Source organism: Rutidosis leptorrhynchoides, chromosome 5 (assembly GCF_046630445.1).
Source record: "Rutidosis leptorrhynchoides isolate AG116_Rl617_1_P2 chromosome 5, CSIRO_AGI_Rlap_v1, whole genome shotgun sequence".
NCBI classification, from domain to species: domain Eukaryota; kingdom Viridiplantae; phylum Streptophyta; class Magnoliopsida; order Asterales; family Asteraceae; genus Rutidosis; species Rutidosis leptorrhynchoides.
Window position 1 is genome coordinate 104,695,247 of NC_092337.1, and position 20,665 is coordinate 104,715,911.

Below are 20,665 nucleotides of genomic sequence, written 5' to 3' on the forward strand. Positions count from 1 at the left end.
TTCTTGGGTTCTATTTGTGAGATAAAAGCATAGTTGGCAATTAGGTTAAATACTTTTGACCTAGTGGTTCTAGTGTTGATGTCTCATATGACTTGGTCTATGGGATGATCTTTTATTTGTTTAATATCTATTGAGGACGCTAAGTTATCCTTACTTGGTTTCAAATGAGATCCGTCCTCATTTGTGTCATTGAACTCGACTTGAGTTGGCATTATTTCTATAGCATCTTGTTCGATCACATCATCATCCTCTAAAGGTTTAGTCTTAGGTGGTGGAGGAGTTTCATCAAATGTAACATCTAGGGATTCTTCTATGACATTTGTATATTTATTTAGAACCATATATGCCTTACTTTCTAACGAATATCCTAAGAATACTCCTTCGTAAGCTTTAGGCTCAAACTTTGTAAGATATTTCTTTTTGTTTAGGATAAAACATTTGCACCCGAATAATCTAAGATGACTTACGGTTGGTTTTCTAACATTTAAAATTTCATAAGGTGTTTTATTCATTGATGGCCTAATTAAGACTCTATTTTGAATGTAGGTGGAGGTGGCAACGGCTTCACTCCAAAACTTTTGAGATATTGATTGTTCATTTAACATAGTTCGACTCATTTCTTGAAGAGTTCGGTTTTTCCTTTCAACAACCCCATTGGATTGAGGTGTGCGAGGAGGTGAGAAGTTATGGGTAATACCATTTAAATCACAAAAGACTCCAAATTGAGCATCATTATCAAATTCTCTACCATGATCCGTTCTTATTGTTACTATAGTATAACCAAGCAAATTTTGTATCTTAGTAGAAAAAATTATAAATCTTTCACATGCTTCATTTTTATGTTTTAGAAATAGTGCCCATGTATATCTTGAAAAATTATCTACTATTACTAAAATATAAAAATTTCCTCCATAACTTTGAACGGCCGATGGCCCAAATAAGTCCATGTGCAAAAGTTCTAAACTCCATTTAGTAGAAATGAAATTCTTAGGTTTATGACTTGTATGAACTTGTTTTCCTACTTTACATGCATCACAAAAATGGCTTTCGTATTTTAATTTAGGCAAGTCTCTAACTATGTCCTTTGAGGATATGTTATGAATTAGTTTCATGTTAGCAGGCCCTAATCTCCTATGCCACAATGTAGTAGTATCATGTATAGATGTGAGACAACTATCTACATGCTTAAAGTCATCCAATTTACATGTATAAAGACCTTTCTTCTAAATTCCATTTATGACACTTTTACCATCTTTTATTATGTGTGATGAATTTTTGGTAAATGTCATGTTATATCATTTGTCACATATTTTTCCTGCACTTAGCAAGTTAAAACTTAAGTTTTTAATGTGCAACACATTATCAAGTGTAATCTTTTGATTAGTAAAGTTACCTTTACCGATGACTTTTCCTTTCACATCGCCACCAAAGATAACATCGCCTCTATTATGCTCCGAATACTTTGTGAAGAATTCTTTATTACCCGTCATGTGTGTTGTACATCCGTTATCAATTATCCATTCCTTATTTTGTACAACACCATTGAGACAATCCTATATTTGATTAATCAATAACTTTGGTACCCAATGTTTGTTGGGTCCGGGATGATTAGCATTAAAGATTCCTATTCTAACCCATTTCTTAACAATTTTAATTTTGTTGTTCCTTTTAGTTTTGACTCTATTTTTAGAGTTTTGATTAATCACTTTTCTTGAAGAACTTTTTGCAAATGACTTGATTTCTCTACCTATTGTCTTAACTTGATTGGTTGTGAAGGCCTTTTGGTTTTGGTGTTTCTACTACTTGAGGTCTAACAAACACTATTGGCTTATGTTTGGATGATTTTGTTTCAAGAGTATTTTCCTTGTATCCTAGCCCTTGTTTGTCATTTGTTGATTTTTGAACACTCAAAATGTTTTCTAACACTTTACTACTTTCGTCATATTTTGAAAACTTAATTTTATTTTCAAGTAGTTTGTTAGTTTTGTTCAAGGCATAGTTTTCATGTTTTAAGTCATCGCATGTAAGACATTCTTGTGAGTTAGATATTCTTTCTTTAAGTTGTAAGATTTCTAACCTAAGCAAGTTATTTTCTTACTTTAGACTTGTGTTTTTGTCACTTACTTTACTACTCAAGGTACACAATTTAGCAAAGTTGTCAATACTAAATTCAAAGGAATTTCGAACTACCTCATTGTCGGTTTGTCCGACTTGTGATCCTTTGTCGTCATCACTTGGTGTGTCAATGGCCATGAGACATGTTTCCTTTCCTTCTTCTTGAGTGTCGTTTTCTTCATCATCCCACGCGCCTCCAAGGAAGGCCTTTTCATTCTTTCTTTTAGGACATTCACTTATCAAGTGATTTGGATCACCACATCCAAAATATTTTTGTACAAACTTTTTCTTGGGATCGAATGGCGTCTTTCTTTGTTCCATCAGAGGGTGAACTTGGTTTCCCGGTCTTCGATAGAATTTCTTGAATGAGCGAACAATAAATGCGAGTTGCTCATCATCATTGAAAATATCATCATCATCATCATCAATGTCATATTCATCATGAATCTTAGCCTTTAGAGCGATTGACTTGTTCTTTTCTCTCTTGGCTTTCTCTAACTCATCATCTTTATCTAGGATGACCTCATGTACTTTGAGATTTCCAATGAGTTCATCTAGAGTTAATTTTTCCGTATTCTTTGATTCGTCAATTGCCGTCACCTTTGGTCTTCATCTTGATGGTAGAGCCCTTAAGAACTTACGAACATATTGCTTATCCGTGTAAGTTGTACCTAGAGCTTTCAAACTTGAACAAATATTGTGAAATCTAGTGTAGGCACTATCTATTTTTTCATAATCTTCAATAGCAAATTGTTCATATTTGGTTACAAGCAATTCTACTATATTTTCTATGACTTATGGGTTTCCGAGATGAGTAACCATGATACTATCCCAAATCTCCTTAGCACTACCCATCATAAACACCCTCTCATATTCTTTCCTAGGCAATGCATTAAAAAGGGTCATTTTAGCCTCATAGTTTTTGCCTACTTCTATTTTATGTTCCTTGGTCCACTCCTCTTCGGGTATATATATTTTAGTTTTCTTATCATCACTAAGCTTAAATGGAGCATGATCACCTTTAGTAATAATGTTCCAATAGTCTATATCTTTGGAATGGACATACGTTTCAAATCGATGCTTCCAATAGCAAAATCCCTCACTTTCAAGAAGTGGAGGTCTTTGCATGGAACATCCTTCACTATAGTTCAAGTTCTCAAATTTTTGTTCCATGATCTTAAACTCTAAGATTTGCAAAAATTAGTTTTTATTTCGAATTAGTAATTTTTGACAAAACGTTTAGAGCAACCGCTCTGATACCAAATGTAAGTAACTAGATGGAGGGTGAATAGTTACTTAGTCGATTTTTTAAAAATTTTCTTTAGCGTTTTGTTGAACTTGAACTTGATATAGTGTGATTTGAAATGTTTGTTCTCTAATAATGCTAACAATACAAATATAAGTTAAATTGTAAATAAAAGATAAGGGAAGAGAGAATAAACACAATGATTTATAGTGGTTCGGGAAGATGTTAGCTAATCTTCCTTAATCCACTCCTCAATTCTACGAATTGAGATTTTTCTTCACTATGATACTCCAAACTCGGTGGAGTATCCGGATACAACACTAGTACTTCGATAAGCCGCCCCTTGTGAACTCTTACGTCCCTTTGAAGACTTCACAAACACCTATAGCTCTTACCACAAGATCCTAATGAACTTATCCTAGTGAAAACACAACTATCCTCTAGATCCCTTTAAGAAGATAGTATACAAGTAAACTTACAACTTTAAGCTTACAAGTACTCTTGCTAGAATCACTCTAAAAGATTACAAATTGAGTATAAGAATGATATCAGTAAGTATGAGAAAATATGAGTGCAAGAGGTGAGTCTTCAAATGCTTCAAGGCTTGGCTTTTATAGGAAAGAGAAATCTGCCTGGAAGTCATACGGCTCACTGCACGGTCGACCGTGGTTCGACCGTGTACTTCTGACATCTGATTCTTATGGCCGTTTTTGTCCTTTGAAATTTGTCATTTTGCCTTGTTGAGTAGCTGCATCTAGTGGCCAATTACTTCTGAAATTATCCTCATTACCCTTTATGTTTTGGAAGTTGACATGTCCTTCAAAGAAGAAAGTCTTTAATTCTTGACCAATTGTCATTGATTACCAAAAGAGGTAATTGCAGATTTTTGTCTCTTGACAAACCGTTAACTTCCAAAAATCTTCATCAACCTTCTTAATCACTTGTCATTTAGCTTATGGGAGTTTCTTGTCCTTTAGAACATTGTTACAACTTAATTGAACTAGTTTGAATCTAGTTTGAACATGATGATTCTTGTTACAACTTGACTAGACTTGAACTATTTACATACTTGCACAAATAATGATACATAGAACTAATGGGATAGCAACTCTTTAATTGGGACTTTAATGACCATTATTAGTATATTTTAATGATATTATGAATTGGGATAAAGGGATATGAAACTTGAGTGTTTTAGCCTAAATCAAGCTTAAAGTGTCATTAAGATGTCATTGGGTGTGATTAATGAAAATTAGCATCTTTTGGTTCAAAACTCTTTTAAGATCAAAGAGGGCAACTATTATAAGCATGTTTAAAAAGGTTTTGTAAATTATAGATGCCGGGAACTAGTCAAATTTTATTTGGTCAAGATTGGTAACAGAAAGAACTGCGGTCGGGCTGCGGTCGTCCGTGAGTTCAGTCGTGGGTTTGCTGTTTTAGAACAGCTTGAACTCGTTGGTGTAGGACACACACGGTTGATGTTACTGTCGACCGTGGTTCAGCCGTGTAGCAATTTTCCCAAGATGATTTCATAATTATTGGTCTTTTGCTAGAGATAGTTTAAGCTCATGAACTCATGTCGTCCTACATATGATTTAACTTCTCAGTTCTTGTGTGTCATCATCAAAACAAAGTGATTATCTTTTGAGTATTATGCTTTGAATCTTAACCAACAGATCTCAATGTGCTTGGTCCGCTGATGCTGAACCGGGTTAGTAGACAGATAGACCGAGATGACGTTGTCAAGTATACCAAAGTAGCGGAGGTGAGAGGACAATGAAGCTCGTAGAGAAGGTTACGGATCCAACATGTCTCTGCAACGGCATTGGCAACCCCACGATACTACGCTTTGGCACTGGAGCGAGAGGGTGTGAGTTGCCGCTTTGACGACCATGAGAGGAGGTTGTTACCGAAGAAAACACAGTAGCCAGAGGTAGAACGTCTAGTAGTTGGGCAGCTGTAAGATCCTTTTTTCTCAGATGGTTGGGACGCCGTCCAACTTGTGGGACGACGTCCAAGTTTGAAGGGCACCGCCAGTATTCTGGACGCCGTCCAGATGTACTGACGGGCCAGCTATCTTACTTTGGTTATATTAAAGGGGCTTTTGGGTAATTTCACTTATGGAACGAGTTTAAGGCCCCTAGATCAGTTCATTGAGTGTCATCACTCCATTTTCAACCACCACTTCCTATCCACTTAAATTCTAGAGAGAGGGAAGGGTTTTAGTGAGAGAATGCTCAAATCAAGGAGGAGGAAGTTGATTTCGGGCCAAAGCGCGTGTGTTAAAGTTATTTATCTAATCACTAGCTACGTTTTGAGTGTGGTGGTATGCTCTAATCTTGATTTTCTTATTTTAATTTGTTTAAGGGTTAGGGTTAGGGTTTGGGTTAGTGATGAACATAAAACCTAATATTGTTGATTTTTGAGGGTTCTTGGGTAAGATTGAGTCATGAAGACTCAATGATATCTAACCTAGGGTTTCAAAGTTTTAATTGGTGTTTATGAGTCTTAATTGGTTAGTTAATCCCTAGCACACTTTGATATTAAGTAAGTGGGTGTTATTTGGGTGTGTTGATGACCCAAAATGGGTGTGCTAACCTTGAGATGGATCCAAATGACACTTGGGTGGTGAGTAAGTTGGTTCGTCAACTTGAATGTGTGATTAATATTGTGTATAATGTAATAGGTGCGTTACATTGAAGGTTGCAAACTCGATTTATCATTCACCAAAAGACGATAAGGTGAGTGGAATAATTATACATGTGTGTATGTAATGTATTTACTTGTGCAAAAGGCGATGTGGGTTTTAAGTTCGGGTATGCGATACCACATCATGTAGGCATGGGATGAGGGTTTAAAGTTCGGGCGTCCGATACCTCATCTTCATGTGTGTCATGTGATATGGGTTAAAGTTCGAGTGTTCGATACCATATCATATGTATGTGTGCGGGCGTGAAGTGTGGGTTTAAAGTTCGGGCGTTCGATACCACATTTCACGTGACGGGTGGGTTTAAAGTTAGGGCGTCGATACCACCTAAGGGACTAGTGATGCATACTAGTGGCATCTGCGTGGCTAACGGTTCATTCGCGAGAATCGTTCCCTTGTGTTTTGGTTAACCATGGTTAAGAGATGTAGTGTAGCATATTATATTTGTTCGTGTTATATGCCATTGATTTGCTAGATTGTGTTACCGGAGATTTAGCGTTATACTTTTCGATGGTATGCTAATTTAAATGCTAGCGTGTATGAGGTAATTGTGTAGTGATTGCAAGTAAGTAGGTTATATATGTATGTGTATAATTATTTCATTCACTAAGCGTTATGCTTACCCTCTCGTTGTTTACTTTTTAGGCTCCGGCGTGGATAAGGACAAAGGTATTCAGTTGGATTAGTGAATCTCGGGGGATTAGCTTTTTGGAAGTTTGGCCAAGATTGGGTAGTTTAACCCCAAACACCATGCTCTAGTGTAGTTTGGAAATTAAACTTGAATGGTCGAAACTCGTATTTTTGAACGAAACTCGTAAAATGGACGATGTGGGCCCGATGTTGTAAAACTTGATTTTATTGTAGGAACTTCTTAGTTTTAATCATGTTAACATGTTGTGAAAAGCATTTTGTTTAAAAGTGTCGGGAAGTGAGTTTTTTGCTCATGTAATTTGGACACCTTGATCAGAATCTGGCAGTTCATTTGGACGCCGTCCAGATTTCCTGGACGCCATCCAAGTCTTCTTTGCTGGACGCCGTCCAGATGTGCTGAAACAGATTTTTTTTTGGGGGTCGTATTTTGTTATAACGAGGTTTGGGTCGTTACAAGTGGTATCAGAGCATGGTCTAAAGGATTTAGGCGACTTGAGATAGGTGTTTAGACTTAGACTTTATTGTGTATGCGCGTTATGCAGGACTTGTAGGAGACGGGTCGGACCGGGGATTGGTTAGTGCCTAGGTTTAGGTGAACTAACTATGCACTAATTGCTTTGTGTTGTGTTTTGCAATCATCAAGCGAGATAGACGTTGTACTAGCGAGTTAATGCAACGTGCTCGCGTAACAATGATTAGCTACCATTGTTACGGGTTTAAATCGTGTCAAACAAGTGATGTACGACGATTGTTGAGCAAGATGGGGCGGAGAGGTGTGCATGAATATTATGTTGTATCCTTTCGTTTCATTGTTTAATCTATTTCCGTTTTATAGTATGAAGACGAGAAACGGGCCCGAGAACCATGAAGGAGGTACGAGCGAGGACCTCGAGTTTACGGCCAAGGTTGAGGCCATCATTAAAAAGCAAAGAGCAGAATTTCTTGAGGATGTTCGAAAGGTTTTCCAAGAATCGGTTGGTGGGTAAGTAACCGAGTTAATAAATGAGCGAATGAATGCCGCAATTGAAGAGGCATTAGAAGCTAGAAACATTCATCCTCGGGGCGAAGGGGGTGATGGTAGTGGTGGGCATGGAAGGCGAGACTTCCATTACAAAAATTTCAAGGATGCTCAACCTCCTATGTTTAATGGAGTAAGGGATCCGTTGAAAAGCACATGTTGGATCTCTGACATCGAGGGGGCTTTCCGTACCGCGAAGTGTCCTCCCTAGAAGAAAACGAGGTACGGTTCTAGTATGTTTCGTGAAGAGGCCAAGTTGTGGTGGAACGATAAAATCCGATTATATGGGGAAGAGTAATGCATGAGCTTGACGTGAGAAGAGTTTAAAAAGGAATTTTTCAAAGAATACTTAACTCCTTCCGACCTTGATAGAATCCGGGACGAGTTACACAATTTGTGACAAGGTTCGTTGGACTTGGTTACTCTCAAGTCTACCTTCTTGGCAAAGACTCATTTTTGTCCAGAGTATGTTGGTGATGATCACAAGTTGATGCTAGATTTTTATCGTACACTAAGCGATGAGTTGAAGGGTAAGATTAGTCGGGGAATTGCTAAGTCTTTTGATGAGTTATTTAAATTGGCTCGGCGTTTCGAGCCAGAGGTTCCAAGAAGAAGCGACTTCTCTTTCTAAAAGAGAAAATTTGAAGGTTCGAGTCATTCGAACTTTTCCAACAAGAAAAACAAGAAGGGTTCCAAAAGTGTTAATAGCGTGAAGAAGGGTGGTTTCGGAAGTTTTCTCCCTACTTGTTATAATTGTGGGTAAAAGGGTCACATCTCTCGTGAATGCCCAAAACCGCCTACAAACAAAATCACTTGTTTCAATATGTCAAAAAGAAGGGCACCGAAAGACGGAGTGTCCCGATTTGTATGGTGATCAAGTGAAGAGGTTAGAGAAAGCGGCGGGTACGGCTAGGGGTCGCAACTACTTGATGACCAATGATGAAGCCAAACAATCCAATGAAGTTATCTCAAGTACTTTCATGGTTAACTTTAATTCGGCAAGGATCCTTTTTGATAGCGATGCTAAATTATCGTTTGTATCTCCATGATTTGTTTCTAAGCTTTATAAACCGCTAGCTAAGTTAAGTCATCCGGTAGAAGTTGAAATAGCGGATGGTAAGACGGTGCTAGGTGTTGATGTTTGTAATGATTGTGATATTCTGTTTGGTTCCGAAACGTTTAAAATTGATCTTATCCCGATGACTTTCGGCGAATTCGATATTGTCGTTGGTATGGATTGGCTCGATCGTTATAGGGCCGATATTGCATGCCATAAAAAATCTATTCGTGTGAAGACCCCAAGTGGGGGAGAGTTAATTATTCATGGCGAGAGACGGAGAATACTTATGCCATTATGCACTTATGCACGTGCACGTCGTTTTCTTGTTAGTGGTGGCATGGCTTTTCTTGCTCATATAGTTGATACTCGTGAAGAGCCACCATCCATTCGTGAAATTCCGGTGGTTAATGAATTCGAAGACATTTTTTCGGATGAATTACTGGGTGTTCCAGCGAAAAGACAAGTTGAATTTCGCATTGAGTTAGTTCCGGGGGCTACTCCCATTGCTAAAACTCCTTATAGTTTAGCACCAACGGAGATGCAAGAGTTGTTAAATCAAACCCAAGAGTTGCTAGAAAAAGGTTTTATTCGACCGAGTGCTTCGCCATGGGGCGCTCCGATTTTATTCGTGAAGAAGAAAGATGGTAGTATGCGGATGTGCATCGATTATCGGGAGTTGAATAAAGTGACGATAAAGAATCACTATCCATTGCCTCGGATTGACGATTTGTTTGATCAACTCCAAGGCGTGACTTATTTTTCTAAAATTGACTTATAGTCCGGCTATCACCGAATGCGGGTCCGTGAAGAAGAAATTGAGAAAACGGCCTTTCGTTGACGACATACTTGTCTATTCGATGAGTATGAAGGAACATGAACATCATTTGCGTGGCATGTTGAAGACGTTGCGGAAGGAGAAGTTATATGCAAAATTCTCCAAATGTGAATTTTGGCTAAGGGAAGTTCAATTCCTTGGCCATATTGTGAACAAGGATGGTATTCAAGTAGATCCGGGGAAGATTGATACGGTGAAGAGTTGGGGACGACCAACTACGCCTACGGAAATCCGAAGTTTTCTCGGATTGGCCGGTAATTATCGTCGGTTTATCCAAGACTTTTCTAAGATCGCTTCTCCATTGACGAAATTGACGAGAAGGAACGCGAGATTTAATTGGGAGAATGAGCAAGAAATTGCTTTTCAATTGTTAAAAGAGAAGTTATGTCAAGCTCCGATGTTAGCGTTGCCGGAAGGGGTAGAAGACATGACGGTTTATTGTGATGCGTCTTTAAATGGGCTCGGGTGTGTTCTAATGCAAAGAGGTAAAGTCATCGCTTATGCCTCTCGACAATTAAAGGAACACGAAACGAGATATCCGACTCATGATCTTGAGTTGGCGGCGGTTGTTCATGCGTTGAAAATTTGGAGCCATTATTTGTACGGTGTCAAGTGTACGATATATTCGGATTACAAGAGCTTAAAACACCTTTTTGATCAACGAGATTTGAATTATTGACAACGTAGGTAGATGGATGTGGTAAAAGATTACGATTGTGAAATACTTTATCATCCGGATAAGGCGAACGTGGTCGCGGATTCGTTAAGTCGGAAGAGTCAACATCCGGCGATACGAGTAGGATCGTTACGCATGATTATTACTAACGATTTTCTTGTAAAGCTCAGTGAGATACAAATTGAAGCTTTTGTTAAAAACAAACATGAGGAACAGATCGTGGGCCAAACGGAGTTTATTACCTTAGGTCCGCATAGTTTGTTGTCCTTTCAAGGACGAGTGTGGGTGCCTAGAATGGGAGATTTCCAACGACTGCTACTTGATGAAGCACATAAGTCAAAGTATTCTATTCATCCGGGCGCGACGAAAATGTATCTTGATTTGAAGAAAGAGTATTGGTGGCTGGGCATGAAACGTGATGTTGTAAAGTATGTTGAACAATGTGTCACGTGTTTGCAAGTTAAGGCCAAGCACCAAAAGCCGTATGGTAAGTTATAACCGTTGGAAGTCCCGAAATGGAAATGGGAGCACATTACCATGGATTTCATTACAAAGTTACCAAAGACGGTGAGAACCCAATTTGATTCGATTTGGGTGATAGTTGATCGGTTGACGAAAAGTTGTAACGACCCGGAAATTTTCGACTAATTTTAAACCAAACTTTCGATACAATATAATATTTTGACACGATAAGCTAAGTCTGTTATCCTGAGTCTCAAAATTTTTGAATTGTTTTTATACATTCATTGGACCTTCGACTGTTCCCGACGATTCACGAACAACTATTTTTAAATAGATATGTATATATATATATATATATATACATATATATATATATATATATATATATATATATATATATATATATATATATATATATATATATAAATATAATTATATATTAAATGTTATTAATAGTTTGTATGAAATTATTGTTATAAATAAATATTAATGTTAATGTTAATATCATTATTATGAATATTATCATTTTAACATAATATATAGATATAAAAAAATTCGATACATTTAATTTGTCATATTATTATTACTAATATTATTGTTATCATTATTAATATCATTATTATTATAATTAGTAGTAAAATCTTGATTTGAGTTATTTTTAAGATTATTAATATTGTAATTTTATAATTACCATTATCATTAAAATCATTATTAATATTGTAAATAATATTTTAAAAATAATACAAATTTTCATTAATATCATAAATAATAACATTTTTAATATTGTTATTATTATCATTATTAATATTATTATTAACTATATAATTATTATTATTATTAGTATTATTATTAATTGTTTATTAATACTAATTATATATTGTAATGAAAAATAAATACATATATATATAAAAACAGATATATAAAAATAGATATATATATATATATATATATATATATATATATATATATACTGATATATACAGATACATTATATGAATCAGTATTATTGTATTAACAATATAATTATTAATTTAGATTAATTAATTACGGAATTATACAAACACAGAATCAAAATCAGATTCACGATACAATCATACTATGTTTAATTTGTTCTTCCTGTCTCAAATTCGTAAAAATCAAAGATTCAATCTTAGGAACAAAACAAATTCAGTTTGCAATCGCTATCTGTTTTTCAATATCTTTTCTTTTACTTCTGTCTTCTCCTTCCTGAGAGATTCTGCGTCAACATCAATTTCTCTTAATTACCTGTCCTTCTTGTCCGATAAGAATAAACATGTCGATCTCAAATCAGATATAAAACAAATTTGAATAGAAATCAGTAACAGAAAAATGTACGAATTTGTTACCTGTCATAATCTGATTTATTATTCTTGTTTTCTTCTTCTTGTTTGAAGAACCCTGTCTGCGTTTGATACATGTCGACTGTCCTTCCTTCCACTGCTCAAGATTCTTGAACGACTTCAATTAAACACTACAAAACAATTTCAATCGAATTTTGTTAGCCATCAATATCAGTAAAGCGTACGAATCTGTTTCAAGTCCCTATCTATTTCTATTCTTCTTATTTTCTACTCCTGCCCGAAATATAATTGTTAACCACAATCTTTACTACAGACAACAATTCGCAAGATTAGAAGTAAAGTTAAAAAACTCTGTATCTATGAAAACAATAATTTTCTATATGAAAAAGATATATTAATGTACCCGATTGATTCTTCTGTCGACCCAATCAAAGCTACGAAACAAACTGTAATCGAATCTTGTGCTGTATATATCGTACGAATCTGTTACACTTCACTATATGCTTTATATATTTTTGTTTGTTCTTCCTGGCTCGAATATATTTGTCGAACTCTTCACTGCTATAAAAGGATCCATCACTCTACTCTTATGGAAAAAACAAACACCTTGTCGAAAACACCACGAAACAACCAATCCTTCTTCTTGTTATCATAACCATCACCACACACCAAACCCACTCAAACAACCACTACCCTGCGTATATTTTTTCTCTCTTCTTCTTTCTTTCGACAAGCTAGACCATCGGTTACACCACCACCCTATCTATTAACCACCATCACTCCATCGTCAACTCTTTCTATATGCACATACGTACACCCATTTTCTTGTTTTCCTTTGTGAAACCACAACAACCGATCACCACTCCTTTTCTTTCTCCTCCATCGGTCACCAACACCATGTCACCTTATAACACCATCGATAACCACCTCCACACTCCTCATCATCTTCTCTCAAAACCGACACCAACATGAATCTATTTCTTTTGTCGCTGTACGCGCCTGTTTCCACAACCAACCGTGCCACCTCAAACCCTCATCATAATCACTGCAAACACCCACAACACATAACTGATGCTACTCATTTTTTTTTTGGTTTCTCTTCCTATTACTTGTTGATACTTGGGGTTCTCACACAAGGTAATATATAAGGAAGACAGATAATTTCTTTGTCACTTTATTATTATTAATGATTTGCATGTGGGACGTACAATTCATTAGTAATGGACCGACCACTTTGGCATATTGGTTATAGGATTCTAGCGAGTATTAATTAAACAAGTGGGATAATGAAACAAATCATGGCTGACAATTTTTTTTGGCTGTTGGTGTCTCCTTTTCGTGGGGGACCAAAGGGAAAGAAAGCCACCAATTTTCTTTATTATAGTAAGAATTAAATAACAAGACTTTTTAGCTTGTGAATAAATTTAGACCGAGAAGTTTATTAACGAGATGATGATTAGGTTAAGGTGACGATTAAATTATGATCACGATAGAGAGTAGTATGAAGATGATGGTGTAACGAGTTGGATTAGGATGATGATGAGCCGTAGACATAAGATGATGATAAGGTTACATGAAAGATGATGAAGGTTTAATTGAGATAATTTGATATGATAATGATACATGAATCTAATGAAGAAGACAATAAATAGTAGATTATACGATGAAGAGTATGATTATGATGATACCGTTATGATTAATGAACGTGATGATGTAATGATGATGAAACCGAAACCCTTTTAATTCTAGTTTCTGTCCAGCGATTTCGTAAGTGTAACTGGATCATAACCTATTAGTGAATTGGGCTGAGATGTTATGATCTGTTGGGCCGAAATAAGCTTGGATCGTGACCCAATTCATGTTTTATTTTGGGCGGCTATGGGGATAGATTATAGCAATAACGATAAATCAAGAGATAAAACAGATAAGCAGGAGATAGAGGGATGGTGTAGAGTGTTGGTGTTATTCGAGAGGTCTCGGGTTCGAGATCGGGAAAGGGCGTTTAATTTTTTAAAGCTTGTTTCATTAAGGTTCGTGAATCCAAGGCCAACCTTACATTGTTCAGTATCGTCGTATGCATATTTTGCCACAAAATATCATATCGTGAGTTCATTTGATTCCCTTTTACTCTTTACATTTTTGGGACTGAGAATACATGCGCTGCTTTATAACTGATTTACAATTGTTTTATTTAATGCTTTTAAAATCTATATTTTTGGAATACATAAGATGCTTTTATAAATGTTTGACGAGATAGACACAAGCAAAACATTCCTCGAATGAATTATTATGCTGACAAAAGTTCTGTGGATTATTATTGAATTAGTTGGACGTTATAATTGCCACTAATTGTTGCGAATATTTTCCCCTGATTATTATAGCTTGGTAACCTAAGAATTAGAAACGGGTATGGCCTTAATTCACGCGAATCTTAAAGGTAGCTACCGGGTTTAACACCCTCACCCAGAATGTTTACTAGACTGAAGAGCTAGTGGGCGTGGTGTTTAGTAATTCGAAGTTTATATATTATACAGACGAGATGTTCTGTTTTTGGGGATATTATTGATGTGCATTATATGTTAAGGTCGGTTACCAAGCCAAGCTATGAAAGCAAAGTGAATGTTATGTATCGAGAGAATGATTTTTATACACATGTTATGTGTGTTATTTTTGTGCACGAGATATGTGTACGGTTATTAAAAATCACGAGGCAACCTACGGGGGAGAAAAGGATACGAACCTACTCTGCTAAGCATTATAAAAAATGGTTTCGTACACGAGATAGGTGTACTGTATTTAAATCTTGTGGTCTATCAAAATTATGAATTTTATTGTTTATGATAAACCTATGAACTCACCAACCTTTTGGTTGACACTTTTAAAACATGTTTATTCTCAGGTCTGAAAGAAATCTTCCGATGTGCATTTGCTCATTTTAAAGATATTACATGGAGTCGTTCATGGCATATAGAGGTCAGAACATCGCAATGGGACCATCTGTTGAAGACTTCGTCCAGGCGGATTAGGACGGGTCGTTATAGGTGGTATCAGAGCGGTGGTCTTAGCGAACCAGGTCTTGCATTAGTGAGTCTGGACTTCGACCTAGTAGTTGTTAGGATACATTAATGAGTCTAGACTTGGACCTTGTCTGCATGTCAAAAGTTTTGCATATCATTCCTTGTCAAAAAAATATCTACTTATCACTTTCAGTCTCGACACGTCTTATTGCAATTAATGCATAGATGGTGTACAAACAAATTCATATCCCATCACATTAGACCTTGTCTGACACGTTTCCTTAATTCTCTCCATATTCTACGGGATACTCCGTACTATATATAGGTATTAAGTATTCTATGTAATTAGAATATCATCCGATATCCAAAAATCATTTCATATCGAATATCCTTTATCAAATCATACGAGATGAATTCTGTAACCAGTTTAAGTTCCTCGGATTCTGATAGCTATTCCGATATGGATTTTCACTCGAGCTCTGAAAGCAGTATAACCGAAATCGATCAACCAATCAGCCATCTTCAATTCTGGATGAATTGGGGATGGGTTCGAAGTAAACTTAATCAATGGAGATGAGAAGAAAGCGATTCCTTTCCATCAACCAAATTTCCCTCTTGGCGAAGAACCTAAAGCACTTACCGGCGAACCCATTTGAAACACTATTTTCACCCTCAATTCCAGAATAGCTAGCAATGATTACATAATATCTATAATTCTAAATCTTATTCATCCACTTGTTCAAACCGGCAATCATCCAGGGGTAATAGAAGAAGTCAACGAACTTCGTGCTCGAGTAGTGGCTTTGGAGAATGTGGTGCAAAGATTACAAGCACCGGCAGTATCACCGGCACCAACAGCATCAACACCACCAACAAAACAAGCCTCAACATCACAAGCCTCAACTTCACCATCCATACCTCGAGCATAATCATCATTCTACATGACGTTTTACATCATTTATCTTCGTTCGACATGGCAATTATGTAATCTCTAATATTTTAGAGATTATGCATTCTAGTTCTGACAGTAAATCAAATGAGTTTAATATTATGTTGACTCATTAAATCCATGATTACATCTGAAGAAAATATATATGCATATATATTTACATAAAGATTGTAATTAAAAATTCTTTTGTGCAAACTGTTAATGGTGAAAATATTTTAACGGGTAGGTAATACCTAAGAAATATTTAGATTTCACATTAAAATGTTACACTATACAAACTTCAAGTCTGATTCAACAGTTAATAGCTATACTCTTTACAACCACAGATATACGTATCCGTTCATCCACGAATAATCATTTTCATTTTAATTCAATTTCGTATACGAATTTTTACCAATCAGAATCCAAGTCAAGAATTGACAAGTGGCATAATGAAGAAAATAATGGATAAAATAAAATCTATTAGTAACCAATTAATTAACTACGTAAAACTTCTTCATCATCTTCTGATCTTAAATATTTTAAATTCTAAGATTATATATTGGACTATTGGACTACTAACATTGGACTACTAACCTTGGACAATTAAAAAGTATTAAAAGAGTAGGAAATATTAATTATAACACATTTTGATTTAAAAATATCGTTAATAAGTTACATCTACTACAGTTAAATATTTTCCTCAAGTTTGCCACTTGATTTCATCTTAAACATTGTATGTATCTTGACGATTACCATCTGCGTTCAAACCCTTCAAAATTCTTGAAAACAATTTAGATTGATAACCAATGACTCAGATATGAGAATGCTAATGAAGCAGCAAAAGCTATAGATGGTCTTAATGGCCAAAAGTTTGATGATAAAGAATGGTACGTTGGAAAAGCTCGGAAAAAGATTGAAATCTTCATTCTTCATTATATATATCTTCAATATTTCTATGATATCGTTATATATTCCTTAATTGCAATATCCTCAACATTCCGAAGATATCCTTATATCATCCACATTCGTAAATTATCTTCGCTTTCATTCAATCCTTAGTATATCCTATCGAAAACTGCTTTGACTTCTAAATTCTAGTGAAACCCTAGAAGTTTTAAATCCTTGGATATTCTTGAGTAATATAGGAATGAAAGCATGAGTTAATGTAATATAATAACACTTGATCAACGTGATTATATTATGGTAAGTCATGCGGAAGTTCTAATGGATTGTGATGATGGTAATATTTGATCATCATTACCATCACCACGAACCGTGTTACTTGACTTGTATTCATCATGAACCATGTTACTTGATTCAAATTCGTCATGAAACCCAATTCAATCCGAGCAGGGCATTCATAAACTATCTGCATATTAATCTCGAAAGAAAATCTTTAATCTTATCATTTTCTTCTTTGATCAAAATATTTTTAGATGACTAAAATCTTTCTATTAAAAATTTGAGTTCATATCTGGTACTAAAACATTCTCCATTTCTATTCCAACTGTCACCACTCAAATTTCGGGATGAAATTTCGTTAACGGGTAGGTACTGTAATGACCCAGAAATTTTCGCCTAATTTTAAACCAAACTTTCAATACAATATAATATTTTGACACGATAAGCTAAGTCTGTTATCCTGCGTCTCAAAATTTTTGAACTATTTTTATACATTCATTGGACTTTCGACTGTTCCCGATGATTCACGAACAACTATTTTTAAATAGATATGTATGTATGTATATATATATATATATATATATATATATATATATATATATATATATATAATTATATATTAAATGTTACTAATCGTTTGTATGAAATTATTGTTATAAATAAATATTAATGTTAATGTTAATATCATTATTATGAATATTATCATTTTAACATAATATATAGATATAAAAAAATTCGATACATTTAATTTGTCATATTATTATTACTAATATTATTGTTATCATTATTAATATCATTATTATTATAATTAGTAGTAAAATCTTGATTTGAGTTATTATTAAGATTATTAATATTGTAATTTTATAATTACCATTATCAATAAAATCATTATTAATATTGTAAATAGTATTATAAAAATAATACAAATTTTCATTAATATCATAAATAATAACATTTTTAATATGGTTATTATTATCATTATTAATATTATTATTAATTATATAATTATTATTATTATTATTAGTATTATTATTAATTGTTTATTAATACTAATCAGTATTATTGTATTAACAATATAATTATTAATTTAGATTAATTAATTACGAAATTATACAAACACAGAATCAAAATCAGATTCACGATACAATCATACTGTGTTTAATTTGTTCTTCCTGTCTCAAATTCGTACAAATCAAAGATTCAATCTTAGGAACAAAACAAATCCAGTTTGCAATCGCTATCTGTTTTTCAATAACTTTTCTTTTACTTCTGTCTTCTCCTTCCTGAGAGATTCTGCATCAACATCAATTTCTCTTAATTACATGTCCTTCTTGTCTGATAAGAATAAACATGTCGATCTCAAATCAGATATAAAACAAATTTGAATAGAAATCAGTAACAGAAAAATGTACGAATTTGTTACCTGTCATAATCTGATTTATTTTTCTTATTTTCTTCTTCTTCTTTGAAGAACCCTGTCTGCGTTTAATACATGTCGACTGTCCTTCCTTCCACTGCTCAAGATTCGTGGACGACTTCAATTAAACACTACAAAACAATTTCAATTGAATTTTGTTAGCCATCAATATCAGTTAAGCATACGAATCTGTTTCAAGTCCCTATCTATTTCTATTCTCCTTATTTTCTACTCCAACCCGAATATAATTGTTAACCACAATCTTTACTACATACAACAATTCGCAAGATTAGAAGTAAAGTTAAAAAACTCTGTATCTATGATAACAATAATTTGCTATATGAAAAAGATATATTAATGTACCTGATTGATTCTTCTGTCGACCCAATCAAAGCTAAGAAACAAACTGTAATCGAATCTTGTGCTGTATATATTGTACGAATCTGTTACACTTCACTATCTGCTTTATATATTTTTTTTGTTCTTCCTGGCTCGAATATATTTGTCGAACTCTTCACTACTATAAAAGGATCCATCACTCTACTCTTCTGGAAAAAAACAAACACCTTCTTGTCGAAAACACCACGAAACAACCAATCCTTCTTCTTCTAATCATAACCATCACCACACACCAAACCCACTCAAACAACCACTACCTTGCGTATATTTTTCTCTCTTCTTCTTTCTTTCGACAAGCTAGACCATCGGTTACACCACCACCCTATCTATCAACCACCATTACTCCATCATCAACTCTTTCTATATGCACATACGTACACCCATTTTCTTGTTTTCCTTCGTGAAACCACAACAACCGATTACCACTCCTTTTCTTTCTCTTCCATCGGTCACCAACACCATGTCACCTTATAACACCATCAATAACCACCTCCACACTCCTCATGATCTTCTCTCAAAACCAACACCAACATGAATCTGTTTCTTTTGTCGCTGTACGCGTTTGTTTCCACAACCAACCGTGCCACCTCAAACCCTCGTCATAATCACTGCAAAAACCCACAACACATAACTGATGTTACTCATTTTTTTTTTGTTTCTCTTCCTATTACACGTTGATACTTGGGTTCTCACACAAGGTAATATATAAGGAAGACAGATAATTTCTTTGTCACTTTATTATTATTAATGATTTGCATGTGGGACGTACAATTCATTAGTAACGGACCGACCACTTAGGCATATTGGTTATAGGATTCTAGCGAGTATTAATTAAACAAGTGGGATAATGAAACAAATCATGGCCGACAATTTTTTTTTTGCTGTTGGTGTCTCCTTTTCGTGGGGGACCAAAGGGAAAGAAAGCCACCAATTTTCTTTATTATAGCAAGAATTAAATAACAAGACTTTTTAGCTTGTGAATAAATTTAGACCGAGAAGTTTATTAACGAGATGATGATTAGGTTTAGGTGACTATTAAATTATGATCACGATAGTGAGTAGTATGATGATGATGGTGTAATAAGTTGGATTAGGATGATGATGAGCCGTATACATAAAATGATGATAAGGTTACATGAAACATGATGATGGTTTAATTGAGATAATTTGATATGATAATGATACATGAATCTAACGAAAAAGACAATAAACAGTAGATTATACGATGAAGAGTATGATTATGATTTTACCGTTATGATTAACGAACGTGATGATGTAATGATGATGAAATCGAAACCCTTTTAATTCTTGTTTCTGTCCAGTGATTTCGTAAGTGTAACTGGATCATAACCTATTACCGAATTGGGCCGAGATGTTATGATATGTTGGGTCGAAATAAGCTTGGGCCGTGACCTAATTCATGTTTTCTCTTGGGCTGCTATGGGGATAGATTATCCAATAACGATGGGTTAAGTAAAAATTAAATCATGAGATAAAACAGATAAGCAAGAGATAGAGGGATGGTGTTGAGTGTTGGTGTTATTCGAGAGGTCTCAAGTTCGAGCCCGGGCAAGGGCATTTAATTTTTTAAAGCTTGTTTCATTAAGGTTCGTGAATCCGAGGCCAA